General features: G+C 49.1%; 1 long non-coding RNA gene across 1 annotated transcript; it reads right to left on the bottom strand.

The window, feature by feature from the left end:
* Window positions 1-10,484: 10,484 nt before the first annotated feature.
* On the bottom strand, window positions 10,485-18,255 carry LOC112658978 (uncharacterized). The gene is made up of 3 exons (XR_003136072.1): window positions 18,169-18,255; window positions 15,326-15,788; window positions 10,485-11,000 (listed from the first exon to the last, which is right to left on the bottom strand). It is a non-coding gene; the product is annotated as an uncharacterized LOC112658978 (long non-coding RNA).
* Between the last annotated feature and the right edge of the window lie 8,374 nt (window positions 18,256-26,629).

Below are 26,629 nucleotides of genomic sequence, written 5' to 3'. Positions count from 1 at the left end.
AGAAGTGACCCCAATGGTTGGATTGTTATTTCTGATCTCACTGAAAGCACTTGCAGCCACTACTATTTTTAGCAGATTTTATTTCTATTTTCAACACGGAGGTTATTTTTCCCAATCTGGTATGTGTGAGTGCTGAGGAATGTCTTCTTTTCCCTCTTCTTCATTGTCTGCTTTATTCAAAAAAACATCTATTTATAAGGCAGTTTCTGCTTCTATATCGCTTCCTGGAAATTTTGGGAGAAAGGGGAAAAATATCTCCCATCAAAATCCAGGTGAGAAAGAGGAGGTTTCTGGATTTGCCTATGACCACCAGGGTCCCCAGGGCTTGGGGATTCTCATTCTTGGTCTTTCTCACCTCCCGGTTTCCTAAGCATCTGTTACTATGGTTACTCCTTGTCTGGTGGTGTAGGGGGATGTAGAGAAAAATCTTTATTTCTGTTTCACTTTCTCCCCATATTAATGAAGCTTGGTAGGCTCCCTTCATTGTCACCGGCTCAGCCACACCTTCTTGGGATTCCAGTTGGAATTCCGTGCAGAGTATGAACACATTTTCAGAGGGATCTGAAAATCACAAATCACAGCTTCTGAGGGGAGGGGTGCGTGGCAGGGTGGTAAGGATGGGAAAGACTCAGCAATGCCTCATTTGCCAGATGATGTTAAAAATAAATAAATAAATAAATAAATAAATAAATAAATAAATAATAAATAAATAAATAAATAAATAAATAAATGTACTTAGGAAGAGATTGATGTTAACCAAAGCATACAGTGACTTGTACTGCTTCACTGTTTCATTTGTTCGTAAAGAAGCACCGAACCTTTGGACAGGAAGATACCTCCATGGCCCAGGCTGGACTGGGCCTCCCACCTCTGTCAGGAACGAGCTGGTCTTTGCAACTCTCATCCTGGTTGGCTGTGCGAATTCCTCCTTCAAGTGCCAAGTGCTCAAGGGAAGTGGGAGTTGCCCTATGAACGTAGGGTCTTATTAAATCTTGGTCCAGCACACCCCAAAGGAAGGATGGAGCTGAGGACCTAGAGGTCTTCTAGAACATGGACTGTAATGTGGAGTCTCAACTCCCCCATCCCACTGTGAGGTTCCCAATGTAGGATCTTTTTTTTTTTTTTAAGATTTTATTTATTTATTCATGAGAGACACAGAGAAAGAGAGAGGCGGAGGGAGAAGCAGGCTCTCTGTGGGGATCCCAATGTGGAACTCGATCCCAGGACCCCGGGATCATGCCCTGAGCCGAAGGCAGATGCTCAACCGCTGAGCCACCCAGGTGCCCCTGCAGTATGGGATCTTAATGGAATCCTGGGGTCCTAGTTTATTGAACATGAACAAAATGGCTGTGTTCTGAGCCAAGACGGAACACCGACTCCCTCCCATCCATCTGCAGTCCTTTGTTATGAGTCTCAAGTGATATTTCCTCTTTGCTGAGCTGCTTGCACCACGACACGCCCGTCAGTGGTGAGATGGAGGAGATCGGTGGGGGCGGGTGCACAAGTCGTGGCCTCCCTCCCCTCTCCAGGCCCATACTGCCAGAGCCATTGGGTCTTTGCTTCTCTGTTCTGTATCATCCCAGGCCAAGGGGATGGAGAAAAGACAGACTTCAAATGCTCAGTGCGTCATGTGTGTTTCCATTTGCCACTCCCAATGACACTGCAAAGCTGGTGTTATCATTTTAAACAATAGATTAAGCTTTCTGTCAACAAAGCAAGTCAGGCAAGACTGAATATACCACCACGAACGGCTGTCGTATCTCACTGGAAAGTAATGAAGATCTAGTGCCAAGGTAGGACTTCTCCAGGAAGGGAGAGCTTTATCATCTCCTTTGCATCTCTCAGAATAAAGTACTTCCCGCCAGCATGGCGTCTGCAGGGTAGGACCACTTACAGTAGGCGCCCACAGGTCTCCCACCAGCAGCCTACCCTAAGCAGTGCAATGCTTGCCTCCTTGCCGTCATTTCTGATTAGAGCCGAGCTCCTGATGGGCTCAGTGCTGGTGTATATGGTTTCATCAACTCCTTGTGCTTCCCCCAAAGGGAGCTGCAGGCTGCTGCCCAGAGAGGCCGCGTCACAGCAGATCACCTGGACAGTGAGGCTGCAGCCTGGGAAGGGTCGTGCTGGGCCTCCTCCCTTGTGGTAACCTGTGCGGATCTAGAAAGCACACAAAGGCATTAAGAAGGAAACAAAACTCCTCCCCACCACCAGCCAGTAGACAGGCTGGTGTCTCTTTTTCCCAGGCTGTAATCATGGTGTGTGTGTTGACACAATGCTGTGTGGATAGCTCCATGCCCTAGTTTTCACTGGACACTGGAGAGGAGGACAGAGCTCTTTCTGCTACTACAACCCTTGGTCCTCTGGCTGGGACTCTATAAACTGGACAGACGAAAGAGATTAAGGAGAGGAAAGCATATAGATTTATTATAAGTTTTATGTGGCACGGAGCCCTCATAAGGAAATGAAGATGTGGAGAATCCATTAAACCTGAGTGTTTTCACGCTGGGCGTGATGAAGTGTGTACATTCATGGAAAATGTGGTAGGACGAAGGGTATGAGCTCAGGGTAGTGACCTGGGGAGACCCAGCAAGGCCTGCTCCCTGGGACTCCCCTTGGTGTCCCTGTCTTTGGATATAAGGGTGCTCCCGTCCTCAAGGTGGAGGGAGGGCACCTGTGGCAGGAGGGTCCCATGACCTGCTTCAGGGGAGGTGGAAAAGTCCTTCCTGCATGATCCCTTCTTCAGATTCCTTCATGTTGAAAGAGTCAGTCTAGGGTGGCATGTTCTGAACCCCATCAATATTAAGTCATGAGATTTTTCACAACTGGCCCCACTCTTGGTTTGAGGAAACTAAAACTCATAGGCTCCCCAGGCTGGTCATGTTGCAGACAGGTGGGAAGCCAGAGCCCCAGCCCAGGATCTCTGATCCCTGAGTCTCTGTCTTCCTTCTCTAGAGATAGCTTTTGGAGAGAGAAGGAGCTGACCATGCCTATTCCATGCGTTTCCAGAAAGATTGTACAGTGGCAGAGTGGCTTTTTGGTGGTTTGCTTCAGTTCACGCTTCCTTGCGTTGCATGTGCTGTTGGACATGGCTGTCTTTCCTGAGCTGATCCCTGCTGAGTGATTTAGGTCTGAAAGCACTAGACCCAGACAGAGAAAATATACATTTTTTTTTTTAACTTCTATTGGTAGGAAAGGCAGCCCTGTTACTGAGGAAGTGTCAGATAATTAAATTAAGAAGGTGGTGAATTATCTAAGCAATTAAACACTCCTTATTAGTTCACATAACAAATGCATTTGAGCAACTTCCGTGTGCTCTGTGCTGAGCCAGACCAGCAGTGTCCCACCTCGGGGTTTGCAGTCCAGGGAAATAAAAGATCTTTTTTTGTAAATTAACAAGGTGATTGGTTTTATTGTGATAAAATATACATAGCGTAAAATCTACCATCTTAATCATTTTAAGTGTGCAGTGGAGTGACAGTAAGCACATTTCCACTGTTGTGTTACAACCACCCCCACCACCTCCAGAACTTTCTCATCCTCCCAAACTCCCCACCAAACCCTGAGTCTCAGCCCCTCCCCTGGAACTCACTTCTACTTCATTTCAGTAGAATTTGATGACTCTAGGGACCTCATATGAGTGGATTTCTGCAGTATTCGTCAAGAAGATGTTTTTTTTTTTTATGAATGAAAACACTCAAGCCTATGGTTACAATCAATTGTGTTGAAGGAAAAAGCATGGGGTGCTACAGGGATGTGTAACAGGGTTCTGATCAGGATGGGGTGAGTCAGAAATATGGTGGAGATGCCGCGTAAAGCGAGACCAGAGGGAAAGGGTGAGCTGTAAGAGAAGGGACTTCCAGTCTCAGGAAATAGCATGAGGCCGGGCTTGGGAAAAGAATGGCACACAATGTCCATGGCTTTAGGGCAGAAATGCCCCTGGCTAGATGGCTTCACAATGACTCGTTTCTGCTACTGAACTCTGGCTCAGCAAGATGCCGTGGCAGGAGGTGAGCTTGGAAATGTGGTCAAGATGCAGTGGTAACTCAGAAGAACGTGGCCCTAAAGGATAAAAGAGTACGTGGTGTTGACAGAGATTTGCCTGGTTTGGGAAGTTTTCTTGCGAGAAGTGGGAGGCAATCCCAGAGCATCTAGGGTAATGCCTCACCGGGCTCCTCCCAAAGTCCCCGAGTTCTATCCGTAGGGGAGGGAAAATTTTTCCTCCACCCTCTTATGTTCTTCCCATGGGGACTTCTCATTAAACAGACAAGAGACAAATGAGTGGGAGAAAAAAGCATACACATTGTTACTGATGTTAATACTTTTTAGTTCATGCACAGGGATTTCACAGGGAAAAAAATGAAACCCAAAGACATGGTTAGGCTCAGAAAATTATGTACCATTTCAAGAAAAGGCACTAAGTTGCGGAGCAGACAAAGGAGCAGGGGGGCTGTTGGGCTTCTAGGGTCGGTGAATTGTGGGAAGGTCAATATATGAGGAAACTCGTGGAAGATAAGGATTATTTTAGTTGAGTCTGTTTGTGCAGATTGATCTTGGCGCTGGCTTTTTGCCATCTCACAGCCATAAAACTCCCCTAGACAGGACATTTACGGTGGTCCACATTTTCCTGGAGTTTCTGCGTTCAGATAAAGGAGGCTCTAAGACCTCTTCTGTATACAACTATTTATTTTTAGTTGTCATCAGCTCAAAAATGATCCATGTGCCCAAGTGGCATATTTGGAGACACCGTGTTGGGATTCCTGTCACCTCCCAGATGTAGAGTGGCACGCACAGAAAATCCCAGCTTCCAGGCCCTGTCCTGGAGTGAGCTCAGGGCACCATCTGGACCTCAAGCTACTCTAAAACACACAGGTAAAGTCTGCTCTTGTTCTCGGCACCACCTCGTGCACTTCCTGTGCCTTTGCTCACTCGATCTTCATGGTCGATTTGTGACAAGACTGTCACCATCCCTACTTTTGCAATAAGTGAGCTGAAGCCTGGAGAATTTCTGTCCCTTGGCCAAGGCCGCCTCAGGTAAGCAGCAGTGCTGACCTGCAGGCAGGCTTGTATCGAAATCATGGGCTCTTGACCGGGGCATCGATGGGACCCCTTTGGCAACTCTTGATTCAATCTCAGCTTTGAGAGATGCTGATGGTTTCTCTCTCTGAGCAAGGTGGCCGATAGTGCAGCATCCTTCTCAGGCAACATGGCACCTGGGAGAGGAGCCTTGGGCTTCATCCAAACCTAAGCCATAGGACAGGGTTTCTTGAGAAGATTGGTGGGAAAGAAACTCCTTGGAGTGGATTTAAAAAGGCTTAAAAAAAAATCCGAGGGTAGCTGGGGTGGGGGGACAAACTCGCGGCACACAGGTCACATCCCTCGCAGCCAGGCCAATATTTGTTTAACGACACTAAGTGAGAGATGATTTAGTTGAGGGACCAGGGAGAGGCCTTTTATTTGATCTGGTTTTACACAAATATTTCTGGCCTCCTCGAGGGAGGTAAGGTTCCAGGGCCTTATCATAACCATCGCAAACGTCTGTCTGGGGATCATTCATCTTCGCTCCAAATGTCATTTCTTGGACGCTGGCCTGTGGCCCCACGGTGACAACTCAAGCTCACTCCAAATCAGATGCACACAGCCGAGGGCACGGACCCGTGGGCCTGCTCAGGTAGTGATTCTGACTGTTCAAACACAGGTTGGCAAACAGAGACGCGTCACTCCCTGCAGCGGAGGGGTTATTTGGAGATTGTTTGTGGTTATCTAAAGGGAAAAGTCCTCTCCCTCGCCTCCCCTTCCTTTCGCACAGGTGGGATACGAAGCCGCACGCCAAGCTGTCCTGCTCCGAGGAACCGATTCCGAGCAAGTGGCCAACTCTTCCGTGCTTTAGGGGCTGACAAAGAATGGACACCTGTTCACATAAGCCCGACTCGGCGGATCACGATGATCAATTAGCCCACATGTCTGCAGGCTTGGTACAGCCTATAATGAGGAGCAAGAGAAAAATCTCTAGAAAAATAGATCACTTTATAAAACGATCCCTGAATCGGTTGTACGCCGCGTAGCGCGTACATCCCCAGGATAGCTCTTCCTAGAGTAAACTCCTGGTCTACGTTTCATTTAAAGGTTGAGGATTTACATTACGGATGATGACCCAAGATATCAATAGTCTGCAGTCCTTAGAGGAATATTTGATCAGGGCTCACTGACTTATGTGTCTTTGCGACAGAGTAGAGAAACGAGCTCACGTTTTACAGAGAACTTGGGAAATAAGAGGAAATCAGTCAGTGGCACTCATTTATCCAAGACTCTCCTAATACCTAGGATGTCTCACGCATTTGATCTTGTAAAACCCCAAAGCTGGAGAGACAATGCATAATTCGGAGGCCTTGAGGGATATTTTGTTAGGAAGTGGAGGATGCACCTGCCTGAGCCAGGAAGGCACACAGCATGGATTTGGACAGAATGCAAGCTCCCCCCCTACCTCTTCTTGGCTGCAGCGTTGAAGCGATGGCTGGTGCCTGGGCAGCCATTTGTGACCACGAAGCAGAGGCTAAGAACGGCCGGGCCATAAGACGATATTCAAGATCCCTGAATTGGGCGGTTGAGTTTATGAATGGAAATCAAATGACTGAATGGAGGTGAGCCTCTGGCAGAGTGGAGGAGACTCAGAAGGGCTAGGGAGGGGGCTTGTCCTTCGGTCCTGGGCCAGGTGGACTCACACCTGGGGTCCTGGCTATTCTGTGCCCCCGCATGCTGCTTTCTCAGGTGGCCCTGGGTCAGATCCCAGGACAGCCTAGGAGGCAGCTGGGCTGTTGGTGAGCCCGGAGGTCTCCCGTTCCAAAGAAGAAACAGAGCAAATATGTGTTTTTGTGACTTAGAACTTGACCCAGAAGTCAGGCTTTTGAGGAAGTCCTTTTTTTTTAATAATAAATTTATTTTTTATTGGTGTTCAATTTGCCAACATACAGAATAACACCCAGTGCTCATCCCGTCAAGTGCCCCCTTCAGTGCTTGCCACCCAGTCACCCCCATGCCCCCGCCCAACTCCCCTTCCACCACCCCTAGTTTGTTTCCCAGAGTTAGGAGTCTTCCATGTTCTGTCTCCCTTTCTGATATTTGAGGAAGTCTTTTGGAAGAATTAGGACAAAAAAGTGCCTGGCTGGAATTCTCCAGAATGGCCCTGATTATGATTTCAGTTTAGTTTTATTATGATTTCAAGTATTTAATAATATAGATTTGATTCTATGCTCATTCAATACTATAGTTCATTTATTTAATTCTATATTTAAGGATATAGGTTATTACCTCGGTGTTTAGCGCTCGGGGTGCAGTCCCAGGGCAGGCCGCGTGGTGCAGGTGGCGGTTAGTACCAAAGGCAGACTCTCCGGTCCCAGCCTGAGCCCACTGTTGACGCTGTCTGCCTGCCACGAGCACAGGCCCCGCAGGTGACAGGCTTGGCCCCACGAGACGACCCCATTGCAGACACCGGTCGCGGGTCCAGACTGACCGGAAAATTGTTCACTGCTACGTGACAAGTTACTACAAAGGTTACAATTCAGGAACAGCCAGAGGGGAGGGGTGCATAGGGCGATGCCCGTGGGAGGCGGCGAGGGGCCCCCATTCCGGTCCAGGGCCCACCCGCCTGTCTGGGCACCCCAGGATTCATCGACCCAGAGGTGCTCCAAACCCCTCCTTTTGGGTCTTTACACAGGCTCATTGCACAGGAGTGATGGACTCAGTCATCGGCCTCTGGTCATTGACCCCACCGCTCCTCCCTGGAGATCAGGGAGTAGGGCCGGAGGTTCCAGCCCCATCCTCACGTGGTTAGATCCCCCGGCAACCCGCTCCATCCTCGGGGCTCCCCAGAAGTCCCCCAGCACGCACCCAGGCGTGGCTCAAAGGGCCTTGGTGTGAACCCAAGACACCCCTGCCACCCTTGTAGCCCTTCCCTTAGCCAACAGCATGGGGTCCAGGAGCTCTGGGCCAGGAATGGGGACACAGACCAAGCACAAGTGTCTCCCAGCAGGACAGCACATCCCGAGGTGGCCGTGAGGTCACTCCTGCCAGGGCTGACCGAGCAGCATGCCCTCTGCCCTTGCCCAGAGAGCAGGAGCTTTCCTGGGGTGCCCGGGCCCCCTGAGCACCCCGCGGCCTTGGATTGGAGGCCCTCATTCAGCTGCCCTGCCCCGGCTGGCCTCGCCACCTGCGCAAGACCCGCATGCCTGGGGCTGAGCGCCTGTCACAGAACTGTAGTGCTGGGTCCCCGGGACACTCATCCCCATCTGCGAGTGAGCCCTGGGCCTGCCGGCCGCCGCTCCATGAACATGGGGAGCATCCACGTGAGCAAGGCTTCTCCTGTGTGACCCTTGGGAGGAGGAAGAAGCTGATCCCAAATGGACAGGGACAGGACAGTGCCCGGGCGGGTGCAGGAGCCTGGAGGGGGGCAGGCTGGGGTGCTGCTTACACTGCCAGCCGCCCGGCTCTGGGGTGTCCTCCACACACACATGTCTGTGGCTTTACAACAACCCTGCTGAGCTTGCCGCGACCTCTCAGGTCACCTCGCCCTGCAGGGAGGGGGCATGGGTGGGTGGGAGCAGACATCATCCCACGGGGAGAGAGCAAAGAACCAACCTTGACCAACCGCTTCGCATCACTGGCCCTCACCACGCAGGGAACCAGGATGAGCCCCGGGGTGGGGGGTGCGGGGGAGCAGGGAGCTAAGACTCCATTCAGTGTACGGGGAAGACCAAGGATGGTGCCTGGGCAAGGAAGGTGTTGGGAAGTGGCTCACAGCGGATCCTGGTGTGTGACGTAGATCCCGGACTGTGGTGTGGATCCTGGGGTGTGGATCCTGGCGTGTGCTGTGGATCCTGGCGTGTGCTGTGGATCCCGGAATGGGGTGTGGATCCTGTGCAGTGCGGCCTGCTCGCTGTGTTGACCTGCTGTGTGCTGTGGATCCCGACCCACAGACCTCATCCTGGTGTGGGCAGTGTGTGGTTGTTGGCAGGAGAACAGGTCCCGGGCTGACCCCATGGACCCGATGCTGTGTGTTGCCCATGCCCTCCTACTGTTCTGGATGCTTCTGTCATCTACTCTGGTTAGAAGAAGAGCTGCCAGCAGCACAGCATCCACGACGGCAGGCCTGGAGACGTCCCTGGCCCCGGGGGCCGGCAGTCGTGGCTGTGTGTTCCGCTGGGATGGGGCCTCGTCAGCTTCGGAGTCCCGAAGCCAGGACACGAGGGGGGGGGGTCCCTGCAGCCTCTGCCCGGAGACGTGACTGTTGGGGCGCCCCCAGCTGCCAGCGAGCGGAACCCCAGGCCCGATGCACCGCGGCCTCCCTGCTGCTACGGTTGTGAGGCCCCCGAATCCCAGCCCTGGACGCACCCAAGTTTTTCTTTTTTTTTCCTACTTGTTTGTTTTCTAGATCGATTCCTAAAAAACATGGAGACTGTTAGGTCCCAGTGGTGATTTATTTTGTTGCCTTTGGAGGAACAGTGTGGCTCTTGTTTCCCCCGCCACATGTCCACTCTCTCTCTCTCCCTCTCTCTCCCCCTCCCTCCTTCCCTCTCTCTCTCTGTCTTACCCCCCTCTTCCTATTTTGAAGTTGTGGCCGCTGCACGGAGCCCAGAGATGACTCACGGGGGCGGCGGCGCCCCCGCTTCTGACCTGCTCGCTCGCTGCTTCCTCTGGCCGCCCGCACCGTTAGGAGCACACACTCTGGGCCCCCGGGGGCCCCTTCACCAAGTGTTGTTTTTGGGGGGCGTCAAGAACAATAGCAGGACATGGAGGGCTGACCTTTCTCAGAACCTTTTCTTTGTTTGATGTTTCCACTCTTCCCCTAGAAACAGCTTTTCCCAATGGAATCAACCCATCAAACCTAGTTCTGTCCAAGCAGCCAAAGCCAGTCGCCTCGACGGAGCACACATGAGGGCTGACCCACGTTAATGACACAGCATGGTCCTTTCGGGCCTCACCTATATTGGCAGCAGGTCCTCACCACATGAAGGAGGGCCCCTTCACCTGCCAGCCTCCGCTCAGGCGTGCCACGGGGCTGGCAACTGCACCCTCAGGTGTCACCCATTTGTGGCCACATATCTAGCAACGTGCTGAAAGCTTCAGTGGCCAGGGTCACCACACCCAAGGTGAGGTACCTGCAGGGATATAGCTGCAAGCACAGACACCGGACCCTCCTGCTACAAGCACCTCCCTTCTTGCACTGGGGGGAGGGAATGTTTTAGGATTGGTTTCGGGACCGTGAAGGGAGCAAGGGGCTGGGGCACAGCTGAAGCTCCTCGGGCTGCCCCGCCTTTCCTCCGTTGGCCTGAGAGGACCCAACAGGCCCTTTCAGCACAGGATCACCTTTTGGATGAAGGGTTATTTACTTCCAGGATTTGTCATTCTCCGTAACACATTGTTTGCTATAGATTTGGAAAAAAAATCACACTTCAGAGAATTCAGTGAAAAGCAAATTTCATTTTCTCAGTTTCTTTGTCCCCCTGCCCCAGTGTAATCACTGTAAATATGCATGTGCTCATCCCAAAGTAGTTATTGAATTCCTACCACACGCCCAAAGATGTTGTAGTCTTGGAAGGTACAGTGGGTAAGTGAGGCTCTGTCCTCGTGGGGCTCACAGCTGGAGGTGGTGGCTCAGTGGCCACTGGAGACAAGCAGGTGGGCTCATCAACCCACCAGGGGCCCGTGGCGCTGGCCGGGGCGGGCTGGCACAGCGGCGGTGGGGGTGACCGCAGCGCTGTGGGGCCGGTAGACCAGATGGCCCAGCTGGTCCCTGCAGACACACAGGGCTCTGGGTGTGTGACTCACGTCTGTGGCTTCTCTTCTAGAGCAGGGACCAGAGCAAGAAGCGTCTGCATCTTGTAGGCGTGCGATCTCCTTGGTCTTCATAGACTTGCGCGGGGGGTGTTGGAGAGCGTTCCAAGGAGAAGAGGTGGAGACGGGCTGGGAGGCCCCTTGCGCTGAAGGTCACGGATTTTCTGTGGTCGCTGGAGGAGATGAACATGCAGACACACAGGCTAAGCACCCGTGAAAATAGCCCTCCGTGAGTCATCCTGAAAAACCAGCTTTGAACAAAAGCGTGTGTTTCCCTCATGGGGAGGGGACTTTCTCCCTCCCTGTGTTAGTGGCACCCCCAAGATGAGGACGAGCCGGGCCTCAGCAGAGGAGGCATGTGGCCAGCAGTTCGGATGGCACCTCCCCGCAGTGCGCCCACACCTGCTCCCTGCTTCCATTCTCACCTCTCTGAGCACCCCAGCGTTGCTGGTGTCTGGGTCAGCATTCCTGGTGAGCTTCGGCGCAGGGCCGCCGCGTGACTGACAAGCACCCCAGCTTGTAAAGACGTCACGTGAGACAGGACTTTGTTCAAGGTCCTGAGGAACTTCCCATGTGGCCCCTTCTGTTTGAGCCCCCTCCCCTCACACAAACTGACCACCGTCCTGGGGAGTGGGATGTGGGGGCCCTCACCTCCTGCCCCCCAAGCCCGACCCCACTGGTGGCAGATAGCGCACTGCAGCTGGAGGTCCTGTGTGTCACTTAAAGGAGCAAAGCAATTTTCCACTTTAAAGGACCCACTGGCCAAGAACATCTGTGGCAAACGTGTGCTTTTCCCTGGACTGATGTTGAATGAGGGGCTCGAGGGCCATCAGACGTGCCATCAGATGTGCAGCGAGGAGCACATGACAAACTGCCACTGTGGACGGATGGCTTGTGGCCCCCCCAGTGCATATGCTGACACCTAACCCCCGGATGATGGTGTTGAGAGGTGGGGTCTTTGGGAGGGGATGAGATTGTGAGGGTAGAGCCCCCAGGATGGGATTGGTGTCCTTGTAAAGGAGACCCCAGAGAGCCCGTTGTCCCTTTATTTACATGAGGACACAGAGAGAGGATGTCATCTGTGAACCAAGAAGTGGGGTGTCTCACCCGACATCAGACCTGCCCCTGCCTGGATCTTAGACCTCTGCCCCCCGATCTTGGACCTGCCCCCACCTGGATCTTGGACCTGCCCCCACCTGGATCTTGGATCTGTCCTGCCTGGATCTTGGGACCTACCTCCACCTGGTTCTTGGACCTCCCCCCTAGATCTTAGACCCGCTCCCCCCCCACCTGGATCTTGGACCTCTCCCCCACCTGAATCTTGGACCTGTCCTGCCTGGATCTCGGGACCTACCCCCACCTGGATCTTGGACCTGCCCTGCCTGGATCTTGGACATCCCCTCCCCCTCCCTGCCCCAGATCTTAGACCTGCCCCCTGTCTGGATCTTGGACCTACCCCTGTCTGGACATACCCCGCCCCCCCGATCTTGGACCTACAGCCCCCAGAGCCTGGTTAAGCTCTCTGTCTGTGGTGTCCTGTTAGAGCAGCAGGAGCAGACCGTCCTATGGCATCGCTAGTACCTGAAACACACAGCTAACCCCCAGCTGGCAGGTCTGGGGGTCACAGAAGGAGGTTGGTAACATATGAATAATACAAAACTTAACAACCAGGAAGACTATTCTGTGAATATTGCAGTGCTAACCATACTGTATAATAAGTAAAGCCAGTCTGCATTCACACACGACGTGGTGGCGGTGGGCATGGAATAAGGACTGGCATTAATGAAACCCTAAGAATCCCGAGGGCGATCTTCTTGGCTTGCATGATGTGCACAAATTCCATCCACGAGATGTTTCTCTTGCTGTTACGGCAAAGTCTTCTATTCCAACGACACTTTGTACCTGCGTGTCTGACCTTGCGAAGGTATGAATGGAAGATTTTCTGTGTCTTGCCTAAAAAGAGGGCCTAGACTTTGTGTTCTGGTGGTGATTGGATTTTACTTCAAACTAAATCTGGGAAGGCGGGGAAATATGCCTGGTCTAAATCACTGAGCCGTGTGTTATTCCTCAGGGCGATTAGATTTTCCTGCGTTACAGGTGGATGTGTGTCTGCTTTTCCTCCCTGCTCTGCTGGATTAGATTTGGCCTGGTCCTGACCAGAGAATGAGGCTTTCAAACTGACCCAAACTGCACTTATGGTGGGGCCGTGACCACCCTTGTCCAACGAGTGAGAGTGGATGGTATAGTTCACAGAAATGGAGATACGTAACGAGCACGTCAATTCAGTCCACGCTTACCTAATGCTTCAGAGCTCTTGGGCCTTGAGAGGTGTTTGATTTGGAATCTGTCAAAATTCCTATCTTGCATCTGGCTTTCCAGGGCCTGCTGCATCGTAGGCAGCGAACATATTTTTTGTTGTTGTTGAATAAATTAACGTGGTCTGATGCTCCAAAGCACTTAAGATAAGTGTATATATTTTGATATCAGAGTCTACATATACATTTTATTTCCTTACTAAAGCTGAGGCCTCATGGAAAATGACCCTGGAGGTGACATGATCCTATGCCCAGGGGTGGTCTGTCATCAGTTGAACCTAGCCAGGCCACTCAGTGGAGTCCAGATCGTCTCCGGTCTGTTTGATTCAAGGAGTGCTCCCTGCATGCCTTCCTGGGGTTGTTTGTTGTTTATATTGGGAGCAGGACTCATTTCAGTTTGTGGATCCTTGAGCACATCGCTTTCACTAGGAAATCATTTATTCCCAAGAAGACCGCACTTCTGACTTTATTCTCGCGACAACAGTCTGGTGTCACGATCATGTGGAGAGCTCACTAACGACTCTGGCTCTAGGTATCGGCCCCGTGGCATCAGGTCGCTCATCAAATCGCAAAGCTGGACTGACAGACGTGGGTCAAGGTGCAGCCCAAACTCAGCTCATGAAGAATTTCCCAGACTCACTGATTGGGGTCTCTCTATTGATAACCTGACCCATTGGCCCTACTGGTCTCCAAGACGGGTTTAGGAGTCTGAGCCAGCCTGGAAAGTCAGTGGTTTGAGATAAATGTCACCCTCAGAAGGAAGGACTACGGTGCACTAGCAAAGCAGACCACCTGCTGGCAGAGCATTAGCATGTCCAGAAATGCCTGAGAACCAGTCTTGGTGGCTCCGTCTCAGCGGAGCTGTTGTCTATGAACACAGACACCCTCATGCTTATGGGGTGAAGGCCAGCCTCCCGGGCTGGGACCCCGCTGAGGAGCGACGCGGTGACTCCCAGCCCACCCCAGAATGGAAATACACCCCAGGTGGGCACCCAGCAGCCTCACACCACCTCCGTTAGATGAAATGTTTCATCTCAACCACAGGAGATGGAATATTACATCCATCTTGCGACGATCTTTATTTTATTCCACTTTTTAGGGACTTCCTCCTGAGGAGACTGGGCATGTGCTCAGCAACGGAAAGCTGAGTAGACGACGAGCCCTGTTTTATCACAGGTGTGGCTGTCTGCCAGCTATAAAGACAATCTTGACTAATTTTAAAAGTGGTCTTATTCTCAGAATCCCAGCCTTTTCTAGTCGAAGCAGTTAATACCCAACCCGCATTCAAAATCAGGATTAGCGTTCACAACCTCGTTACCCGGAAAATGCCGTTAAGCTGATGTTGGCTTACTCAGGAGAGTATAATTTAATGCGGTGGTGACTTTCTAGCTGGATACGTACCTTCTTAGATCTTAATTAGAGCACTGAAAGCTCTCGACACCTTTCATTCAAAGATCATTTTCTCCCTACATTTGAAGTCACTGGGATTCGACTGTCAGGGCACCAGCCACAGTCTGACGGAGGATTTGTTTTCAAAACTGTTTCTCGAATGGCAACTCAGGGCAGCCTGATTACAAAGTTTAAACATTGCTTACCGAGTGAACCTCTAGAGGGAAACATCTCATTTTAATGAGACCCTGGGGAGGCCCAAGGATCCTGCTGCCTAACTTGAGATTGTACGTTAGGCTTCGTGCTAAAAATAACGCGCACAACACCGGCTAGCATTATCTTTTAACGCGACCGTGGCGATCACAGTGTGATGTCCTTTAAAAACGGCAAAGCTTCATTAGGCTAAAGCAAAATCCACATTTCTTCTTAACTAGCCAGGCTCTGTGATGACAGGCGCAGAGACATCCCCGCTGGCTGGGGGGTAGGCACCGGCTCTCCGTGGTCCTGCGGCTCCTGCGGTTGCTTCAGACGCCCACCTACCCTCCCTCACTTCTAGTTGTTCGGCACAAGGTAGGAAAGGAAGAACAGGGGCGGTCTTCCCGCGCTGGGAGGCAGCAGGCTAGCGGGGACAGAAACGTGACTAATCACCTTGATGAAGCAGAGGCTTGGCTGACCCGTGTGACTCTGCGGGTGCCCCGAGTCCAATCCCCGTCTGGATGGATTTCCATACTCCAAGCCCTCGTGGGTCATGCTGAATAAGGGTGGAAGATTGGGTGACTCAACCGCACACTCACCTGTAGGGCCAGCAGATTTTTCTGGAGCCCTGCGATGCTCCCGATTCTGCTTTGAGAGATTCTAGAACCTACTTGCAGAACCAAGGGATAAGAAGCACCTAACCCGATCCACAGGTGTTTGGGTTGGTCAAGTGGAATGAGTCTCTCTCCTCTGGTCATCCTTTCACGTGTTAGTGACACTTTATGCCACTAACGACTTTGCCGCTGATGGAAAAATACAGGGAGCGGTCACCCAACAGAGCCTTCCCGGCCTAGGAGTTGTAATGCAAGTCAGATCATTTCTCGCAACCCTCGCTTGCTGTTGCATCTCACACAGATTGCACTCATGACTAAACAATTTTCCCAAATAGGACATCGAGGTCCTTGCAGATAGAGGCCAATCACTGCGCCATTGGCAACGTTTTCGAGAAGGTCTCTGTGGCCACCCTGTAGGCACGGCTGTTTACGAGCATCTGGAGACAGGCTGCAGAAGAGAGGGAGAAAGAAACGTACGCTCTGGAAAGGCCCATTTTGTGTAAAAGTGAACACCTGGTAGGAGGCCAGAGTCAGACAGAGGGTTATCCTACGGGACCGACACTGCTGTCTCCCTGAGTGGTTGTTGGGATTGTCGGGCGAGGCTTGTTGGAGCCGTGGGATGCCACCTGCATGGTTCCTAGTCTCCTCACATTAGCATCCCAAGTATCAGACCATGGGACAAGAGGGGATGAAAGCCGGGTCTTCTGAATTATTAATGGACACTCCTGGCTTCACGCATGTGTGAAATCTGAGGAGTAGTCACAAGCATAAGCTTTGCTTGTATGAATTCCCAGTTTAAAAGAATCATCATTGGGATGCCCGGGTGGCTCAGTGGTTAAGTGTCTACCTTCAGCCCAGGGCGTGACCCCGGGGTCCTGGGATCGAGTCCCACATTGGGCTCCCTGCATGGAGCCTGCTTCTCCTTCTGCCTGTGTCTCTGCCTCTCTCCCTCTGTGTGTCTCTAACGAATAAATAAATAAAATCTTAAAAAAAAAAGAATCATCCTTAAAAAGCAGGCACAGGAAACACAACTCACATAAATGATATAATCTTTAAAAATCATCATAAAATAGGACGATTCCTTCAGCCCCCTCTCTTACACCCACATAAAAACCATCCATCCTCTCTTCTCCCTCTCTTGCACACCTGCTTAAAAAACCGTGGTGTCGGAGAAGAATACAATCATTATTGCAAGTTAAATCGAAGCTATAGAAAGCTGATAAAAGCTTTTCTTTGATATAAAGCTCCTATAAAGTCTTTTTCTGTGAGTTGGCCTTGGGGGGCGATCACTGTGCAAGGAAGGCTCTTTGGCACTAGGCTGATCTGGGTCTCGTTTGTCTTGCCCGCCTGGGGTTGCCACCGGGAGTTCCCTGCACACTCACCTGTGGGTACTCCCCGTGCACACCCGGGTTATCGCCCTCTGCTTGCGGACCCTGGGGACCGCGTTTTTAAATAAAGAAGATGTAATCCCCTCATGGATAAGTACATGAAGGGGTGCGCTCATTTTGCACTTTTCGTGCTCTTGTTTTGAAGAATGTATCTGCTCAGTTCTCTTTGAAATCAGCTTTTTATGCAATAAAGGTGGGAGGATGCTTCTGCATTAAGCCTTCGTTTGGCTTTAGGGCCGGGACTTTGGTTTCCTAGGAATGAAAAGGACCCAGTTGCACAGAGTGAGTGAACTGTTGAGGCAGGGCCCTGTGTGGTGCAAGCTCTGTGGCATCGCTTCACCTTCTCCTCCTCCTCCTCCTCCTCCTCCTCCTCTTCCTTCTCCTTCTCCTTCTTCTCCTCCTTTTCCTCCTCCTCCTCCTCTTCCTTCTTCTTGTAGGCTCCACACCAGGTACAGAGCCCAATGCAGGGTTTGAACCCATGACCCCGAGATGGAGACCTGAGTTGAGGTCAAGAGGCAGATGCTCAACCAACCAAGCCACCAGATGCCCTGGTGCTGATTCTTTTTCTATTGCTCTTATTTTGTTTGGTTGTAGGCCAACCAGCTAACATTGTTAATCCTAATTCAGATGAAGAAACCAAAATCCAAAGAGAAGCTACCCACGGCCATACTATGAGCCCACAGTGGGCCAGTCTGGGAAGCTGCTGGCAGGTCACCCTCACTTTTTTTTCTTCCAGGGCAACAGGCAGAGAGAGCTACCCAAGGGGCATACGAGTCAGGGGTCTGCAGAGAAACGGGGCAGGAAGCTATGTATCCATGGAGGTTACACCTGTGTCATTCAGTAGATATACACACATGTACTAGGGCTACATCTATGAAGGAGGATTTATTATGAGAAACTAACTCATGTGATCATAGAGGCTGAGAATTCCCACCCTTGGCCACCTGCCTGCTGGTGACCCGGGAGGGCAGGCGGTCTAGCCAGGCTGGGAGGTAGTAGGGTCCCTTACAGGTATGCTTCGGCAGCCAGATCCCGCTCAGGTGGCTTGGCGGCACATCGTGCTGGTTAACTTTCTGTGTCACCCTGACGGGGTCGCGGGATGCCTGGGCAGCTGGTTGGGCATTGTTCTGGGAGTGTCAGGGGGGTGTTTCCACGCAGGTTGTGGGAACCATTGGAATGTGGAACGGGGATTGTGCGCCCCAATGTGAGGGCATCGTCCTCTCTGCTGAGGGCTCGAATAAATCCAAAAGCTGGCGGGAGGGAGAGTTGCCCTCTGCCCGCCGCTGAGAAGCAGACGAGCAGAGGGGATGGGGACCACCCTGGGGGAGGCGGACAGCCCTGTCGGGGGCAGCAGCGGAGCCAGAGGCCAGAGCGGCCGAGCAGGGGGCCAGCGGGGTCGTGCCTCCGCAGCCGCACACCTGGCCTCTCCCGCTGGCTCACCTGCATGCTCACCCCTTTCCTCCGCGTCTCTCTGAGGAGCACCCGACCCGGGCTCTGGGTCCTTCCTGCTTCCCCGAAGCCCCAGCCCCTTCTCTGCATCCTCTGGTGGCTCATTGTGACACGTCATGACCCCTCCAACCTCATGGCAGGGCCTCCCCGGACCCTCATCTCCCTGCAACACTGCATCTTTTCTCCACTGTCCTTCCACAAAACCAAGGATGCCTATGACTCAACGTCTCTGGTTCCCTCTCCCATCCCCCTGCCCCCACCCCGATCACTGTCAGCAGGTGGCCCTTCCCAGAGCTTCCCAGAGACCAAGTCAAGGTCCTGGGGCTCCCTGTTGCTAGCCCTGGGGCGTCACCTGCCCCCACCCCGGTCCGCCCTGACAACAGCACAGAAACCAGGTGGCCATGCCTTCTGGAAGGTTCGCTGTGGCTTTCCCCTGCCCCCCCGGCTGCTCCTTCTCAGCTGGGTCCCTGTCCTTTCTCCAGTTGCTCCCTTCTTCCTCCCTGGCCGCTCTTCCACCCCGTCTCCCAGACAGAGCTCAGCCTCCAGCCAGGACTTTATGCCCAGCTGCGTGCTGGAAGATCCCAGAGGCACGTCCCTGGGTTAGAGACCCAGGCACCCATCTGCGTAGCCCACAGCCCTCCTGATTTGCACGAGCGTTTCAAATACAACAGCCTTCGTGCCTCGCCTCTGTCACCACGTCTTCATCCCAATGCTTGTTTCTGAACAGTACTATTATCTACCTCTTGTTCAAGACACCTGCTTAACAACCGCTCTTGATTTCCCTGCCCCTGAGGCCCAACATCCCGTCAGGGCCCTCGACCAGGGCCCCAGCCCCCTCCTCTGACATCCCCCCCACTCCCTCCCCCTTCCTCTGCCTTCCTGGAGCAAAGAAAGGGAGTTTGGTTAATAAAGATGTAAGTCACACAGCGCTATCACTTCCCCCCAATCCACTCTCCTTCCTTCAAGCTGGGAACCCCAAACAAGCACCCTCACCGAGGCCCCTGCATGTCTGCTCATGCTCCCCGGCCCGCTCTGCTTTCTGCTTTTGTCGACACCCCGCCCCCCCGACCTTCTCCTTAGCTCTAGCATGTTCATTTGCCCCGTGCACCATTCTGTGCTCTGAAAGGCACACCGTCTGCTCCTTCCCTCCCAGTCCGTGCACCCGTCTGTGCTCCTGACTCTGCCGTTGGCGCCTTATCTGATGCTGAGGACACCTGTTGGGAGCACTCACTCCATCCTGTTCCTGACCTGGAGGGGCCAGATTTCAACACTGGACAAGAAGCATGCTCTGGCTTTCGGTTTTATCTTGTTTTGTACCTACTGCTTCATCGGGTTTGGTTCCAAGCGCATGAGTTGATTCTGGGTTTCAGGGTGGGCTTTCCATCCAATTTGCTAGACATTGCATGGAGACGGTGGGCTTTCTGACCCTAGCCTTAGAGGGGCACGACTTCCTGGAGAAGCCCCCACTTTTGCGTGTCTCCAAACCTTGAGAGCCATGAAATTTCAGTTTATTTCTGCTTGCTTTGGCTGGTGCCCACAGGACAAAAGCTGTTCTGTGCATGGCTAAGCCCCTCTGGGTTCCTGACGTGTTGTCCATCCTGACAATTACTTATTATCCTGTCAGCTGGCCAGGAACTTTAAAATGAGCTTCTTTAGAGTTCAATCATCCTTTTATTATGTTCAAAGGGGAAGATGATCTGAATAACCCGGTGTGCCTTATTTCTGGAAATGGAACTCCCTCTGCCTAGCTTCCAAAACGTAGCTGCTTTTCTTTCCTACACTCTCCTAAAAAAAAAAAAATTATTGTGAGTTTATATCTTTCAAAACATCTTTTTCCATATTTTACAGTGGGAGTTCAAGAAAGGGCCAAAATAAATGTGTGTGTTACCCGTTCTTTTTCTATATAAGTCTGGCCCGTGTATTTTCAGAGTACCACAATGTTCTTCTCCTGGCCAAGGAAAACACACAAAGCTCCAAAAATAATATGGGGGGGGGGGTATCTCTCGCTCAACTGAAACCTGGAAAGAAAGACTTTTTTAAAAAGGAAAAATTAGTCAGGTATATTTTCCCAAGTATATTTAATTAAACATTACAATTAAAAAAAATAAAGCAATGTTTATGGATTTTAAAAGAACACAAATTTATACACTAAAAAATTGTTGCTTTCCAGAGAATTCCTTTGGAAGGGTGCATAGTTCATCCTTCCTTCCTTCCTTCCTTCCTTCCTTCCTTCCTTCCTTCCTTCCTTCCTTCCTTTCCTTTCCTTTTTCTCTCTTTCTTTTAAGCAAAGCTCAACCTTTGAAAAATGTTTAACCCTAGAAGTGTATCCTATGAATGTGGAGCTAAGACTTTGAAAATAGCCAAAATTCAGATTCAGTCAGCTATGGTAAATAATCTCCAACTAGTGTGTTGATATTTTGATAACTGTGTGTATTTGTGTTGTGTGTGCATGACTTTAAAGAAATGATTACTGGTAGTTTCTTACATGACTGAGGGCGATTCTAAAAGGAGGCTCTGATAGATATTGAGACGATGTTTGGGTTCCAGGGGAGATAAATGGTTCAGCTTTCCGAGGCGGCAATGCTGGCTGGCAATGTGTCTCTGCCACGCTCCCTGAGGAAGAGAGCCACTGTTCCCACACAGACCTTCCATCCTCGCTTTTCTGATTATTCTTAACTACTTCCCGGATGACATATTAGCTTCCTATACTTTTTAATAATCTCTTCTTACATCTTGCTTTGTTTTAGAAGTAGTTTCCTGATACAAAAACCTCATGATTCTGGATTTATATGCACCTGCACCAAGCAACTAGCTGCTAAGGTGCCATCAGATTAACCCCTGGGGTGATGCAAACCTTGTTATCAAAGCTGTATTGGTCAGAATCGTTAAAGTAATACTTAAAAATAATGAAAAGCTGGACACAGGTATTTATTTCTTAGACACTTAATTTTCACTAGTTCTTACATTTATTGTTATAGGAGTTACTATGAATCTCTCAAAAATGGGGAATACTGATTTATTTTATTTTAGAATAAAAAGGATATAAATAAACAAATAATGGAGAAATTAGATATAGGTTAAAAGAAAACAATCTCAATTTCACACCTTGTACAAAAATAGATTAAAAATGGATCATAGATTTACATGTAAAACATAAAAATATAAAATTCATAGAAATAACATAGGAATAAATCTTCAGAATCTAGGATTCGGTGAAGAGTTCTTCAATAGGACATCAGCGATGCAATCCAGAAAAGAAAAAATATATATAAATTGTACTTCTTCAAATTAAAAGCTTTTGCTCTGTAAAGGACTCTGTTAAGAGTTTTAAGATCCTATTAACAGGGATCCCTGGGTGGCATAGCGGTTTGGCGCCTGCCTTTGGCCCAGGGCGCGATCCTGGAGACCCGGGATCGAATCCCACGTCGGGCTCCTGGTGCATGGAGCCTGCTTCTCCCTCTGCCTGTGTCTCTGCCTCTCTCTCTCTCTCTCTCTCTGTGACTATCATAAATAAATAAAAATTAAAAAAAAAAGATCCTATTAACAGAAAGACTCTGTGCAGAGAAGTTACAGACAGGAGGAAATATTTGTAAGCCACAGATCTGATGGAGGACTAGTATGTAGAATATATAAAGAACACTTAACACTAAAACAAAAATTAATTAGAAAATGTGCAAAAGACATGAGGAGATGTTTCACGGAGAAGGATTTTTGATAGAAGAAAAGCACATGGAAACATGTTTGGCATCAGTAGCTTTTAGGGAAATTTAAGCTTAAAATCCATGAGGGGGATCTCTGGGTGTCTCAGTGGTTTAGCACTTGTCTTCAGTCCAGGACGGGATCCTGGAGTCCCGGGATCGAGTCCCGCATAGGGATCCCTGCATGGAGCCTGCTTCTCTCTCTGCCACTGTCTCTGCTTATCTCTTTCTGTGTATCTCTCATGAAGAAATAAATAAAATCTTTTTTAAAAAGTCATATGAATTATTATTACACACCTGTTAGATCAGCTACAATAAAAAATAGTGTCAACACCAAATGCTGGCAGGGACATGGAGAAGCTGAGTCTCTCTACATTGCTGGTGGAAATATACAATGGTGTGGTCAACTCTGGAAAACACTATGGCAGATACTCAAGAAAATAAATATGCACTTACAATATAATCCAGTATTTGATGTCCTGGAGATTTACTCCAGAAAAATGAAAAGTTATGCTAGTAGTAATGAGGGTAGGTAATTGTTTAAAGTAGCTTGGTTTGTAATTGCTAAAAACTGGAAACAACCAGGATGTCTCTCCATAGATTGATGGTTAAACAGACCATGGAGCATCCATACCAGGGAATATTACTCAACTAGACACAGTAATGAACTGTGGATACAGCACCTTGAATTGATCTCAAGGGCATTATGCTGAGTAAAAAAACACGGATCCTAAAATGTCACTTACTGTATAATTCTATTTGTTTAACATCATCAAACAACATAATTAGAGAAAAGGAAAACAGATTAGTGGTTGGCAAGGGTTACAGATAGTGGGGTGGGTAGCAGGGGAGGTAGATATAAGAAGAGATAGGCATTCGTTTTCCAGGGCTTCTGCAAAAAATGACTACAAAGCAGGAGAATTAAAACAATGGAAATTTATTCCTTCACAGTTCTGGAGGCTAGAAGTCTGAAATCATGGTGTTAGTAGAGCCATGTTCCTTCTGAAGCCTACAAGGGAGGATTGAGATCCTTCCTTGCCTCCTCCAGCTTCTGGTGGTCGCTGGCCATCCTTGGTGGTCCTTGGCTTGCAGACTCATCCTTCTAGCCTCTGTCTCCATCTTCATGTGATCTCCTCCCTGTAAGTGTCTGTGCCTCTTCTTTTCTGATAAGGGCACAAGTCATCAGATTTAGGGCTTACTATAATGCAGTGTGGCCTCATCTCATCTTGATCACATCTGCAAAGACTCTATTTCCAAATAAGGCCACATCCATAGGTATAGAGCTAAATAATTCAATGTATCTTTGTGGAGGACCCAACTCAACAGGGTAGTACCAGGGAGACCTTTGTGGTGATGAATATTCCATATCTTATTGAGCCAGCAGTGGTTACACAAATCTGCACAAATAATAGAACGACACAGAAGTAGGCACACAGGTTGTACCCATGTGTCATTTCCTGTTTTTCACATTTTACTATATGTATGTAACATGCAGCCATTGGCGGAAAGGTGCCTGGAATATCTTTGCACTGTCTTTGCAATATTTTGTGAATCTATGACTATTTTAAAATAAAAAGTTAGGAACTCCTGGGTGGCTCAGCAGTTGAGAGTCTGCCTTCGGCTCAGGTCATGATCCTGGGTCTGGGGATCGAGTCCCACATCGGGCTCCCTGTGAGGAGCCTGCTTCTCCCCCTGCCTGTGTCTCTGCCTCTCTCTCGGTGTCTGTCATGAATAATCTTTAAAAAAATAAGAAGTTAAAAAAAATAAGCAAGTCCACACCAGAATCTGCACAGAACCATTATTGAGCTTTCTTCATAGTTGCCAAAAGCTTGGAGGCAACCAACATGCCTTTCAGTAGGTGGATGGATCAATTAGCTGTGTCCATCCAGACTGTAGACTATTATTTAGCATTAAAAAGAAATGAGCTATCAAGTCATGAATAGGCATGGAGGAAACCTGAATGCATTGTATTAAGTGAATAATAATATTATTAAGTGAGTAACAATATTATTAGGTGAATAATTTAAGAAGGTTACAGCAGCATGATCCCAATTTTATGTCATTCTGGAAAAGGCTAAACTAGAGAGACAGTAAAAAGGCTGCCAGGTGTGTGTGTGTGTGTGTGTGTGTGTGTGTGTGTGTGTGTGTGTTTGTAGGGATGAATAGAAGGAACACACAGGATTTTCAGGGCATTGGAAATACTCTGTGTGATAGCATAATGATGGACACATGTCATTACATATTTTTCTAAACCTACAGAATGTACAGACACCAAAGGCTGCCCCTAAGGTAAACAACAGACTCTGGGTGATGAGGACGTGTGTTCATCCTTTGTAACAAACAGCAGCAGGTGGGGATGTTGACCATGGGGGAGGCTGTGGTTTGGGGAGGCAGAGGGTATGTGGGAAATCTCTGTAGATAACCTTTAAGTTTGCTGAGAGCCCATACTGCTCTAAATTAGTTGTTATTAATGAAAAAGAAAAAAAACCCACTTATTTCTATCTTCTTCTACACATGGGTTGGATTAGGTTATATAACCTTTACTGTGTGTGAGACACTCATACACACACACACATGCACACACACCCTATACACATAGCACACCACATGCATGTTGTTGGAGGGTTGACTTGAGTTTGGGGTCCGTTGGGTATCTCACCAAGTTGGAGCACTTGTCATGGCTTCTCACTTGTGCATCACATACCTTATTTCTTTCAACACCATGTGATTGTCCATTTTCCTGACTGGTCAAGATCTGGTTACGAGCAATGTCCTTGGTTGGGGACCGTTATGAGTCTCTTCACTCCATTAGGAGAGAAAATGTAAGATTCTCAACGTTCTTGGTCACCCTAAAGTCAGAGTCTTTAAGAAAAATCTGTTTTTCCCTGATGGCCACGCACATTTGCTTTGTTTAGTTACTTGAAGAAAAGGCTGGAAGGCTTACCTACCATCAATGTGCTCACAGTAGTTTATGGTGTCAGTTTGTGTCTCACGTTTATACTCTTTTGGAGTGAATGGGAGCTGCTGGTTTATTTCGGAAAGATGTAGTAACCGATAAATTTATATTCCAAATTTTCTTTTTGACTCCTATGACGAGGCAGTCACTTTTCATGTGGACCTAATGAAGAGTCTTTTTAAGCCTCATTATGTGCAAATTGGAGATATGGGTTGTAGTGATAAATGTGTCACGGCTTCTTCATTGAGAAATAGCACTGAAGTCGTTGGCTACCTCCCACTTTGGTTTTGCACGGCACAGAAAGGGCCATGCTTTACGTGGGACATAAGGCCACGTGTTTCTTTCCTGTCTCGTGACTGACAGAATGGGCTCTATGGCAAATGCCAGCTTCTCCACTAGCATCCTACGAATGGGAAAAAAAAAAGAGGCTGGGGCTTTAATAAGGGACTCTTCCCAATCTCGGATGATCTGATTGTGCAGCCAAACTCACAATGTGGAAAATGGAACATTTTATGAAGTTCATACATTTTCAAAATTGCTCCCACAATGATGTTTCATTTTGTGTTAGGACTGGAATGATGGCCTCTATCTATTCCAGAAAGCTTCAACATTGCCTCCAGTGAGAAGGGAAAGCTCATATTTCGAGGCCACTGACTGCAGCCCATTCAGATTTCACTGGGGAACATATGCCAGTTCCTTTTATGGTAAAGAAAACAGTGATGTATGAGAATCTCTGTATCCACATCCCCTCATCAGTCTTCTCGGTGTGTGGATCCGCCAGCCTGGCTTCCGCGGCAGGATTAAATATAATGTCTCCCAGCGAGCTAGTGACTAGCAACACTCTTCCACTTTCTGTATGTAAACTCCCTTTTTAGTGAATAAAGCCATTAGGCGACTCGAGTATTGACATTTTTATGGGATTGTTTTTGGAAAAGACTAACATAATTCTAAATTCAGCATATGGAAGTGGTCAAATTGTGTTCCTACCGTGTAAAATGTTTGACTAATAACCTACTGCACTCCCTTGGCCGGTACACAGAGCGGAGGTTGATTAATTTCACCAGTATCCCTTAATCTCCTTCCTTGGCTCTCATCCCATTCTGCAAGGGTTGATAAATCTTACATCCCCTGAAGATTATTACAGTTCCTAATAGTCTTATGACATTAGAAAGAAGCTAGGCTCTCAATGGCACAAAATGCATCCAACAAATGAAATCACATAAATAATTTAGATTTCACAATTTAATTTTTATGGGGCGCTTTTTGGTGTTGTTGCCGTTGTTTATGGGGAATAATAAGGATTGTTGGCTCAGCCTGCCGTAAATAAAGGGGGAACATTTTGACACCAGAAATTTCAGTGCTGTGGCTGTCCTTTCCCGAAAACAATATGAAACTATCCAACTCCAGCTTAAGATCATGCTTATGCTCATAAATAATACCACTGGAGAGGCAAGTACACACACACACACACACGCACACGCATACATCTGTCTTCTATTTTTTAAATAAAATTAGCTAATCTGCTCCCTTTCTTCTTAAAACTACTTTTCTTTGATGAGCCTAGGGCAGATCTTACATATCTTTGTTTTGAAATCATCTGTGCTAACTTGTGATCATCAGTAAATATTTCTTAAGAATTCTCTGGCTCTTAACACATTTACTGAGCTCCTTCTTTATGCCAAGGACTCTGCTAAGTACCATGACTGATGGGTGTCGGGGAATTGCGATGCACCCCCTTGTTCTCAAGGAGTTAGTCCTTCAAACACACATGAGAATTTAGAGGAGGAAATATAAAAAG

The sequence above is a fragment of the Canis lupus genome, chromosome 2, assembly GCF_003254725.2.
Source record: "Canis lupus dingo isolate Sandy chromosome 2, ASM325472v2, whole genome shotgun sequence".
NCBI lineage: Eukaryota > Metazoa > Chordata > Mammalia > Carnivora > Canidae > Canis > Canis lupus.
Note: the sequence above shows the minus strand (reverse complement) of the source record. Positions and strands in the feature narration are given on the sequence as shown.